A 12,228-nucleotide genomic window follows, 5' to 3' on the forward strand; every position below is an offset into this window, starting at 1 on the left:
GGATGGTTTGTCCCTGTAACCTCAACAGGGATTCCTTGAAATACAGCCAGCTCTCCTGGACTCCCTTCCCCTTCATGTTAGTCCCCCAGGGGATCCTGGCCATCTGTTCCCTGAGGGAGTCGAAGTCTGCTTTCCTGAAGTCCAGGGTCCGTATCCTGCTGCTTACCTTCCTTCCCTGCGTCAGGATCCTGAACTCAACCAACTCATGGTCACTGCCTCCCAGATTCCCATCCACTTTTGCTTCCCCCACTAATTCTACCTGGTTTGTGAGCAGCAGGTCAAGAAAAGCGCCCCCCCTAGTTGGCTCCCCTAGCACTTGCACCAGGAAATTGTCCCCTACGCTTTCCAAAAACTTCCTGGATTGTCTATGCACCGCTGTATTGCTCTCCCAGCAGATATCAGGAAAATTAAAGTCACCCATGAGAATCAGGGCATGTGATCTAGTAGCTTCCGTGAGCTGCCGGAAGAAAGCCTCATCCACCTCATCCCCCTGGTCCGGTGGTCTATAGCAGACTCCCACCACTACATCACTCTTGTTGCACACACTTCTAAACTTAATCCAGAGACAGAGATACGTGGGCACAGTTGGCAATGGGCTTTGTTGCAAGGATGGGTTCCTGGGTAACTATTTCCCCGTGTTTATTCCCCCCTCTACTGTTCCTCGCATGTTCTTGTCAACTGCTGGAAATGGCCCACCTTGATTATCACTACAAAAGTTTTTTTTTCTCCTGCTGGTAGTAGCTCACCTTACCTGATCACTCTCCTTACAGTGTGTATGGTAACACCCATTGTTTCATGTTCTCTGTGTATATAAAATCTCCCCACTGTACTTTCCACTGCATGCATCCGATGAAGTGGGCTGTAGCTCATGAAAGCTTATGCTCAAATAAATTTGTTAGTCTCTAGGGTGCCACAAGTCCTCCTTTTCTTTTTGTGGATACAGACTAACACGGCTGCTACTCTGAAACCTGTAAAATAATAGCCTTACATATCATTGTGGCTAGAAAGAAGGGAAGGGAACAACACTTTCTTTACCTTTAGAAACTACACACTAGAACAAATTTTCAAAATACTGTATGACTCGGTGCAATATTTCACTGTGCATGATCAGTGGACAGCCAGCACAGCTAGTGTGGACACTACCATGTTCTGAAATCTGCCTGAGTTTGTTCCTAGTGTATATGTCCAAGGCCCTGATTCAGAAAAACATCCATATACAGGCGTAAGTGCTCTCCCTGAACTTACACTTCCTGAACTGGGACCTACGATAGGTTAAATATGCAGTGTTTAGTATCTCCTCGCAGAGCTTTTTCCCTGCAACTTAATAAAGTGCTGGTGAGAGGCTTATGCAACTTTTAATAAGGTTGTTTTTTTTGTTTGTTTTTTTTAAGAAAATTAAAGACTACTTCTTGAACAGCTCACCATAGATTGGTGAAAGAGATAAAACAAAGCCAAGACATTATGCTCTATTCACATATTAAATACTAGTTACTGCATGTACTTTGAACAATACATTATACAAAACTAGGGCATGACCCAGAGTTTATAGAAGTCTATGGAAAGATTCCTAGGCCTACAGGGAACTACTAATAGGCAGGCTACCACTAGAATACAAACTTTTCCACACTACTCTGTCCTTATTTGCATCACTCCGGGCTAGATTTGCTAACTGTCATCTGCAGCAAAAGTTTCAAACTCTAGCACCTAATCTCTAACTGTTGCATTTTGTAATAAATTTTGAGATGTTCTTATTTAACTCAGTAATATTCTAAAGAGGAGACACATGGACTTTAAGACCAAGCACTGGAAAAAGTATTTGTGAAAAATCTCTCAGTGCAGGAAGGGTTTCAAAGAAACAAACCGCATGAGCATGCTAAGGCATAAGAGGCTATACAGCTCATCTAGGTTTGGTTTCTGGCTCAAAGTTGACAAATTGGAATGTTTTTGATGCCTGAAGTAATATTAATGTCAATTATGTTGTGTACAAAGCTAGAAAAATCTTACAATCTAAAGTACAGTACGATATTTCATACTGGTTGAAATAGCTGTCTGGAGGGAGTAGTATTTTTGTGTGTTTCTTTAGTGCCTAGCGTAATGGGGTTCCTGGTCCACGATTGGAGCTCCCGGACAAGAATAAATACTACTACTACTACTACTACTGACGACTAACTACACTGCTGACAACCCAGACAAGATTGGTCGGAAAACACTGATTATACAAATCCCTCTTCACATTTATGTGGATTATAAATATGGACTAGATTGTACATATACAACCTGCTCTGAGACAGAGGCAGCAACAAAGTAGCACTGCACCAGTAATGGATCAAGGAGGGAACTGTGTTTTTGCATGCCACAATTCTCTCCCTGCTTCATTCAGGGAGGATATAGTCAGCTTCTGATATAAACTAGAAGCTGATTACTTTCCCCTCTGCACTGGCTGGCATGACAGTAGGTCAAACCTTGGCTCTACCCATTCTCCACCCCACCCACCTATGAGAGGAGAGCAGCATCCTACAGAGGCTGCTCTTCTGCTGCACTGTTAGTCATGGTGCAGGTAGTCCACACAGGGAGGAAAGGGGGCACCTTGCTTTTCACCCCCTAGCTTTACTGTGGTATTATCAGGGTGGGTCACAATCCTGCCCTATGGCTGGAATTGTAACTTCTATATATCTAGTGCCTTCTAACACTGGTGGCTCATGAGTGTTTTCAGATGAAGCAGAAGTGGCAACCATGCACAGAGTTCCACATTTGGGCTCAGCAGAAATGAGGGAGCTCATGGAAGGCCAGAGGGCCTTCAGCCTATTCAGCAGAAATCTGGTAGTCCCTAAGAATCATTTTAAGCCTTTCATAAACCCAAATGAAAAGCAGGCTTCATTTTAATACCCCTTTTAGCCCTGTCTCCAAGAGAACCCTCATCCTGATTTATTACCAAAATGGAAATATTCCTCTAATGGTTATGAAGACTTAAACAGCTGGTCTAATGTGATTACAATTTTTATAAACTTTCAATTACTAGGTTTCAGAGTAGCAGCCGTGTTAGTCTGCTTATTGAATGTAATCTAGTCTGTGTGTAGTTAGTCTGTATTCGCAAAAAGAAAAGGAGTGCTTGTGGCACCTTAGAGATTTGTTAGTCTCTAAGGTGCCACAAGTACTCCTTTTCTTTTTTCAATTACTAGTTACTTGATTATTTAACCAGTTAAGAAGCTGGTTTTGACTGGCTGTATGTGACAGAATAAGTCTTGGGTCACCTCAGATGATGCATCCCCACAACTGTTACACTGCTCTGAAATAGATGAAGCATGAAACTCTGACAAAATTTTGGCCAGTAACTCCAGCCCTCCTCCCTCAAAACACACGCTTTAGCAGAATACACAGCAAAAAGGGAAGTTTCAGAGAGTGGAGCTATGGATCCTATGCTTGCAAGTACAGGGACTTGGTGAGTGTTGTGTTTGTTCCATCTATGTTTGTTCTCTGTGAGGGTTGTGTGGCTGGACTGTGGGTTCCCTGAATTGTAAAGGTGAGTTTGTTCTGCTCTCTCCCAGCAACAAGGCCCTCACTGAAACACAGAACTATGAGGCTTAGTATATAAATCAGTTGCCAGGTGAACAGGACTTTAGATAGGAGTGTGATTCCTGTTTTAGTTATGGATCTACAGCAGATAGCAGACATGAATGAGGAAACAACTACTTCTCCCCTGCCATGGATGTGCTCTGTTTTTCTTTTCTGCTGGAAGACAGAATAGATTTCTGGTGTATGAAATGCAGTCTGGTGGCCACATAGGAGAAGACACATGGTCTGGAAGCATAAGTTGCAACATCATGCAGAATTTGAGAGAATAAAGATTTCTTGGTTAACCAGATTTGGAAAACATTGTCAAACACCAGAGGAAGGATGGGTGATGGGGGAATTGGACAGAGTAGAAAAAAAAAAAAGACAAGACAATAACTAAGAAGGTAAGAGCCAGAACTCATTCAACAACTAGAAATATCAAATCATTTCAGATACTCAACAAGTCAGCTACAGAAGAAGAACTGTTCTCTGGAGGACTGGAATAGAACTACATGGGACATACTTGATGTCCTTATGGCATGAAATAAGCAACCAAGAGAGGTTCTGCAGCCACCCTAAGAACGTCAATATGCAATGCATCCTTGGCAACTCCCTATTAAGAACAGCAGACAGAATTCGGCAAGGGACACACAAGGACAATTGTCTTCTTTGAGTGTAGATAAGAGATGTAACTGCAGGATTTGACAGGATTATGAAGTTGTCGGGCAAGACTCCACTGACAGTGACACACATTGGAACCAGTGACATAGTATCACATGGAATTACACAGATTATAGAATCATAGAATATCAGGGTTGGAAAGGACCTCAGGAGGTCATCCAGTCCAACCCCCTGCTCAAAGCAGGACCAATCCCCAACTAAATCATCCCAGCCAGGGCTTTATCAAGCCTGACCTTAAAAATATCTAAGGAAGGAGATTCCACCACCTCCCTAGGTAATGCATTCCAGTCTTTCACCACCCTCCTAGTGAAAAAGTGTTTCCTAATATCCAACCTAAACCTCCCCCACTGCAACTTGAGACTATTACTCCTTGTTCTGTCATCAGCTACCACTGAGAACAGTCTAGATCTATCCTCTTTGGAACCCCCTTTCAGGTAGTTGAAAGCAGCTATCAAATCCCCCCTCATTCTTCTCTTCCGCAGACTAAACAATCCCAGTTCCCCCAGCTTCTCCTCATAAGTCACGTGTTCCAGTCCCCTAATCATTTTTGTTGCCCTCCGCTGGACTCTTTCCAATTTTTCCACATCCTTCTTGTAGTGTGGGGCCCAAAACTGGACACAGTACTCCAGATGAGGCCTCACCAATGTCGAATAGAGGGGAACGATCACGTCCCTCGATCTGCTGGCAGTGCCCCTACCTATACATCCCAAAATGCCATTGGCCTTCTTGGCAACAAGGGTACACTGTTGACTCAACTTCAGGCAACTTGAAAGGGAGTGGAGGAAAAGGATAGTCCATGTGGTCTTCTCAAAGATCTTATCAGCCCAATGAGTGAGATAAAGCAGAAGATATTGCAGGTGCACAATGGGTTGCATGACTGGCGAGACGCTGAATGTTTTGGTTTAACATTGGACCACATTCTAGTGGGAGAGAGTAGTGCACGAACAGGACAGCCTCCATTGCAAAGGTAGCAGACTTCTTGGTTAGAGACTAGCTGAAACAGCTAGGAGAACATGAAACTACCAAAACAAGGGGAGGGTAATAAGCGAGCAAATGCAGTACAAAACTCAAACTCAAGCTGTCATGAACAAATTGAACTGATGTGGCAAACACCACAAAGGAAAGTTTTCAGTTGTTTATACATCAATGCTAGGAGTCTGGGTAATAGATTAAAGGAATTTAAAAAAAAAATCTAATTGAGAGAAGTATATAATGGGCATTACAGAAACCTGGTGGAACAATTCACTCGTCTGGTTATAAGCTGCTCGGGAGGGATCAACTGGGTAAAGGGGGTGGGGGAGTCACTGTACATTAAACACACCATTACCTGTTTTAGAATGATCAATAACTCAAACACAGGATCTCAAAATACATATAGATCAATGTGCTAACAAAGCCGAAGAGGGTCTACTGTTGCGGGGGTGTCTCTTACAGGCCACCAAATCCAACCAGAGAACAGAATGAGTCCTTACAAATAGGTGCTTAGCAGATTGACAAAAATGGTGTTGCTTTGGGAGGGAGTTCAGTTTAGGACAAATATGCTGGATGCTCATGCAATCAATAAGAAGTCATTCCAGGTATTACAATTTATAGATTTTTCTAACACAGAAGGTACTGCACTTGACATGAGGTAACTATTTTGATCCTCATTATTCAGGGATCAAGACAAATTAGTCATTGGAATGGATGTTGGTGGTTGTCTAGGGACTAATAATTGTGTTCTGATTACATTCAATATAGGTAAACAGAACATTTCCAACCAGTTAAAAAAAGTGTGTGTGTGTATATATATATATACACACACACACACACTTTGTGCTTCAAAGAGGGCTAATCTCTCAAAGCTGAGGAAAACTGAGTGAAATTGACTGTGGGGGAAAAAAATTAGACAGAAAAATGAGAATGAAAATTGGGAGTTCTTTAAGAAGAGCTTATTAGATGAACAAAAAGCCATGCAATCAAGAAAGTGGTCAACTTTGATTAAAAGTCCATCCTGGTCCAGTGTCAAAGTGGAGGCAGCAATCTGAAATAAGTTTTTTTTTTAAATGATATCCAAAAAGGGGACCTAGCAATCAATTTAAAGTTAGAAGTTTTGAGGTATAGAAAATGTATAAGGAAAGCTGAAGACATCCATGGCTCGGGGAGCGGGGGGAAATCGATCTACAGCTGGCAGGGCTATGGACAGTAAGAATATTAGGAACTTAAAAAAAAAAATCCAAGCAATAATAGGGTTTATGGGTACATCAGATGAAGCTGGCAAAATTAATGATGCAGTAAAAGTTCAATAAATATTTGTTCTGTATTGGGAAAGAATCAGGATGATGTACGGTATTTGTATCACATGAGGCTAATGAACTACTTTCCAACCCATCATCAGGCTCTAGTAACTTACACTGAAGAGTCCCAAAAGAGTTGGTTAAGGAGATCTTTGGCCAATGAATGTTAATTTTTAAATAAATATTGGAATATCATGGAAATTTTAGAAAGCTAGAAGAGTACTAATGTTGTGTCAGTATTCCAAAAAGGGCAAGCAATATGACCTGGGTAATTATGGTCAGTTAGTCTGACATCAATCCTCGGAAAAATAATGGAAAAGCTGATATGGGACTCAACTGCTAAAGTACAGAAATATAATTAATTTCAGCAATATGGTTTGTAGAAAATAGCTCGTCAGACAAACCTGATTTCTTTCTTTGATGACATTACAAGTTTGATAAAGTTAGCGTGTGTAGCCTCAGTGGATAGTCTCCGTTGGTTGAAGGTACACATCCACAGTTAATTAGGTCTGTGGTTTAGCAATACTCTTGGATTCCTCATTGACATTAAGTTCTCACACACCAGTAGCTGTGAGTAATCCTTTCTGCCATCTCTGGTTGACTAGGAGACTCCATCCCATCCTAATGGACAATGACCAGGCCTCAATTATAAAACACCTCTGTCACCTGCTGCTTGGACTACAGCAATTAGACATGAAGCCTTCAGCATTCAGGAAATTCCAACTAGTACAGAATGCTGCCACACATCTCCTCAGCAACACAGGCTACCATGAATACTAGACACTGTCTTACCACAGAATTAATCAAGTTCAGGGTCTCAGTGCTTATCTTCAAGGTGATCAGTGGCCTGGGGCCAGGATATCTAAAAGATTCCCTAAGCTCCAGAACAAAGACCTTTGTTGACAACTCTGCTGCTCAGGCACAGTGGTACTTTCTACAACAAGGGGAAAGCTTATCTGTTTGGGAGACGGACCTTTTCATTCTTCCAGAAACTAAGCATCATCACAAACCTCCCCACCTTCTGCTTCAAGTGCAAGGCTCATTTCTTTGACCTTGCCTTCTCCAACACATAGCAACACATATGTTTAAACAAAACAAACGGAAACCCCTGCCAAAACAAGATACTCTACTGCACAAACTTCATCTTCTCTCCAGGGATTGAAAGAACAAAACATAATGACAGATTTCTACTGCACTGTTTGAAGGCTCTCAGATACTGCAGTGATGAGCATCATAAGAACCTCTGTAGAATATACTTCACCTATTGTTAGGCATTTAATTTAAATACTGCACAATGTTCTGATTAAAAAGTGAGTACTGTGCTATATCAGTAAAGCACATTTTGAATGGATTAAGAAACGGCTAATTGACAGGTCTCAAAGTTGTTGCCAATAAGGGAAAGAGTCATTGAATGCCACCCACATTCAGTGATGACTCTCCATTGGCAACGAGTGAGTTCTGCAGGTGTCAGCAGCATTAGGCCCAATGTTATTCAACTTTTTCCACCAGTGAATTATATTAAGTTCCCAAAGTCACCACTGATAAAGTCTGTGGATGACTCAAAGATTGGCAGAATGATAAATAATGAGGTACAACAGTCCTATGGAGCAATCTGGATTCAAACATAAATTGTTATATATCTAGGAACAAGGAATGCAGACTGTGACGGGTTCGGTCACAGAGATCCCTTTGGGACTGTCGCCTGACATGCTGAAATTACCTCTGAGCCCGTTTTCCCTGCCAGCTTGGGACTCCACAACCCTGCTTGTTGAGCCAGACACTAGGCTAGCCTGCTGCAACACGGACCCAGGTCTGGTCCATGCCCCCAAAGCTGCAGACTTTAACCAAAAATTGCTCAGCAGGTCACTTATCTCCAGCACCCAGACACCCAGTTCCCAACGGGATCCAAACCCCAAATAAATCCATTTTACTCTGAATAAAGCTTATACAGGGTAAACTCATAAACAAACACTGATAGAGACATAAGCACAGCTATTTGCTCCCCCGGGTATTAATCACTTACTCTGGGTTTAATAAAATCACTTTTGTTTATTAGTAAATATAAAAAGTAGGATTTAAGTGCCTCAAAGTAATAACAGACAGAGCAAAGTAAGTCACCAAGCAAAATAAAGCAAAAACACGCAAGTCTAAGCCTAATACATTAAGCAATTGTTTACAGGTAAAAATCTCACCCTCGGAGATGTTCCAATAAGATTCTTTCAGACTAAACTCCTTCCTAATCTGGGCCCAATCCTTTCCCCTTGTACAGTCCTTGTTAGTTCCAGCAGACATCTTAGGTGGAAAACAGCGGCGTTCACATGACTGGCAGCCCCCTTTGTTCTGTTCCACCCCCTTTTATAGCTTTGGCACAAGGCAGGAATCTTGTCTCTCTGGCTCCCCACCCCTCCTTCTAAATGGAAAAGCACGAGGTTTAAGATGGATTCTATGACCTGTGACCATGTCACATGATACTAAGACCTCATTCTTCATTACCCACAGGCTGGCCCACATGTACACAGGAAGGCTTGCAGGTAAATAAACCATCTACAACCAATTGTCCTAGTCAATGGGAGCCATCAAAATGCTAAGCCACCATTAATGGCCCACACTTTGCATAATTACAATAGGACTTCAGAGTTATACTTCATATTTCTAGCTTCAGAAACAAGACTGATACATACATACAAATAGGAGGAATATATTCAGTAGGTTATAACCTTTGTTATGATATCTTACAGGAGACCTTTTGCATAAAGCATATTCCAGTTGCATCATATTCACACTCATAAGCATATTTCTATAAAACATATGGGATGCAACATCACACAGGCTATACTTACTGAATGGGAGACTGTGTAGAATCTTGAGAGGCCATCTAGGTCTTGCCTCACAGTGGGAGGGAATGGACAAGTATACCCACCCCATCCCTGAGCCGTGTTCATCCAGCCTGTTCTTAGAAACCTTCAGTGACAGTGATTCCGCAACCTTTTGGTAACCTATTCTATGAACTCCTTTTACTGGCCCTTCTTGCACACACACCTTTACTAAAGTTTTCCCCTCCATGTGGATATTTGGTGCAGATTTGGTTGTGGTAGCACTACAGACCAGCAAATCTCCAAAGAGGCAGACATTCTATGTAGAATTCATGAAGCAACTTCCCTTCTGTGCAGAATAGGGTCTTATCATACAAATTCTTAGCAATGCGTAAATATAGGTGTCACCAATAATCACCACTAACTGCAAAAATTGCTCAACTAATTACAATATTTTTATGATCATAGCAACTTTGTCACTTATTTTACAACTTCAGAGTCAAAGTGAACAAGTGCAATGGATTACATCAACTGATTATTCATAATAGTGAAATGACGGAGACTGGGAGTGGCTGGCTCATTACACACATTGAATTTATTTCCCCACGTTAAGTATCCTCACACCTTCTTGTCAACTGTCTAAATTGACCATCTTGATCATCACTACAAAATTTTTTTTTCTCCTGCTGATAATAGCTCATCTTAATTAATTAGCCTCTTACGGTTTGTATGGCAACTTCCACCTTCTCTGTATGTGTGTGTGTGTTTTTATCTATACATCTTCTTACTATATGTTCCATTCTATGCATCCAATGAAGTGGGCTGTAGCCCACAGAAGCTTATGCTCTAATAAATTTGTTAGTCTCTAAGGTGCCACAAGTACTTCTTTTTACTATTCATAAGCGTTTCTAATATCTGTTACACAATTAAGATGATTAATGTAAGTCTTTTTCCTATTCTTAATTCAAACAAACCAACATTCCTATAGACATCTTCATTTGTAGCCATCATAATTTCTGTGAAAACATTGCAGCTGGATTTGCAGCAGATTGGCTGAATATTGTTTTTTGTTGATTTGTACATGCACATTGCATGTTTACTGACAAAAACACAACACAATAAAAACTGGGGTAATAGGTTTGTCAGACCTAAATAAAGGCTCACCACTGGGAGTGGCATATGCTCAGAGATTCATAGAAAAGTAATAGTCCCAGGACTGTGCATGTGGGGTTACTCAATATGTATTTTGTCATACAGACAGTCTGAGTCTAGCTCCTTATTCAAAGGCCAAGCACAGTATGGAAGTGGAGTGGAGGCAATTTGTTGGGAAACGTACCTCACAAGAATGAAGCTTTGAGTCAGAGAGTGACTCGTCCCAGCGCATCAGAACAATTTGATATTCATGGGGACATGTCACTTCGGGTGACCTGAGATGCATTGTGTGATGAACAGCAAGTCAAAGTCCAGCTCCCTGTAATTAAACCAAATAAATAAGTAATTTGTAATTTAAACATATCACATTCAGAAAATTTCTAAAAAGTTCATCTTTCTGATATATTTAAATAATTTCGGCCTTTGAATAAGGAGCTGGAACCAGGAACTAGCTTCAGTCCCTCACTTTTCAGACTACCTATAGGAAACCACATTCCACAGTTTCCTTCAGTGCCCTCTAGCCTGCAAGAAGGGCCAAGAAACCCCTTAAAATGACAAGATACTACTATAAATTAGAAGAGTTTTCAATATACTGTAGTCACTCCTGTACTGAGCTCAACAACTTGTGCTGACTTCTGGTAAATATGCAGAAAGGCTTCTGTTATGTTCACAGCATACACACCAAAATTAGATAAAAAACAAATACTTCTGCTAGGAGGTTCTCATGTACACTAATTTCTTAGTATTCAGAATAAGACACAAGAATCCCAAACCAGACAAAACAGACTGTTCCCTAAGACAACTCACCCATTGCTTTAAACTGTCTCTTTTCAGACTGACTCAGACTAGTTTCCACACTTCACTACAGAGTCCCTAGCTTACAAACCAAACCAGGAAACCTCAATTCCCCTACTCTAAGAACGGTAGCTTGCAATTCTAACAGAGTCCTCAAGACACAACAGCTGCCATTTGCACCCTCTCAAATGTTGTGTCTTCAGGTAACCCCCTTGGGATGAAGGCAGGCACCTCACTTACCTCATTTGTCCTTCCCTGAGCAGTGACAATCCTGTGGTCCAGTTGCAAGGTATGGGGTGCAGTCCTCTTGCTATCCCTCTTAAAAAGCCCACCCTGTTCTAGGGGTTATAAAACAGTCCAAACAAGATATTTTCACAGCTCACCATTGTCTAGGCCCCCACCCTCATACAGAGAAGGGGAAGCAGTCTTTCAGACTGAGAAAATCTCAGCTCCTAACCTTCTTTCTGCATGGCTAATGGCCAAGGCTTAATCCCGGGGTTTCAACAGAAGAAACAAACTCAGAAGGCACATGCTGATAGTGCTCTCAAACTATTTCTTCAGCACATAACCCAAACCTCTAACCTGGGGGCACTAGCTCAGTTTGTTTTAGAATACCATTCCTAGGCTTGACAAACTGCACAGGTGCAGTAAGTTGGGGCTGACTGTGATCACAGGCATTCTTTAACCCCTTTTTGACTGGTGTATATGGGGGAGGGGGGTAATCTGCTCCACCACACACCCATACAAAGTGGATGTGAAATGCTATTATTATTTGCACAAATGTAAGTGGCTTCACAAGGCTGTGTAGAATCAGACCCAAAGTAGCAATTCTTGGTAGTTTTTCCTCATGTTTCATATACTCAAATACTTACATTGATTTAATTCTTATTTTTCAGTCTACATGTATAATCTTTGTAATATAAAAAAATAGATAAATGCTAAGTATTATTTCATGAGTA

The 12,228-nt window shown here is 41.3% G+C and overlaps 1 long non-coding RNA gene across 4 annotated transcripts in view; it reads right to left on the reverse strand.

Moving 5' to 3' along the window:
* Positions 1–11,931, reverse strand: part of LOC122465054 — a 49,110-nt gene extending 37,179 nt beyond the window's left edge. For all 4 annotated transcript variants that reach the window (XR_006289603.1, XR_006289602.1, XR_006289604.1 and 1 more), the window contains exons 1-2: positions 11,510–11,931; positions 10,659–10,793 (exon numbers count right to left, since the gene is read on the reverse strand). This is a non-coding gene — a long non-coding RNA (uncharacterized LOC122465054). The remainder of the gene's footprint in view (positions 1–10,658; positions 10,794–11,509) is intronic.
* Positions 11,932–12,228: the final 297 nt, after the last annotated feature.

Source organism: Chelonia mydas, chromosome 3, assembly GCF_015237465.2.
Source record: "Chelonia mydas isolate rCheMyd1 chromosome 3, rCheMyd1.pri.v2, whole genome shotgun sequence".
Classification (NCBI taxonomy): Eukaryota; Metazoa; Chordata; order Testudines; family Cheloniidae; genus Chelonia; species Chelonia mydas.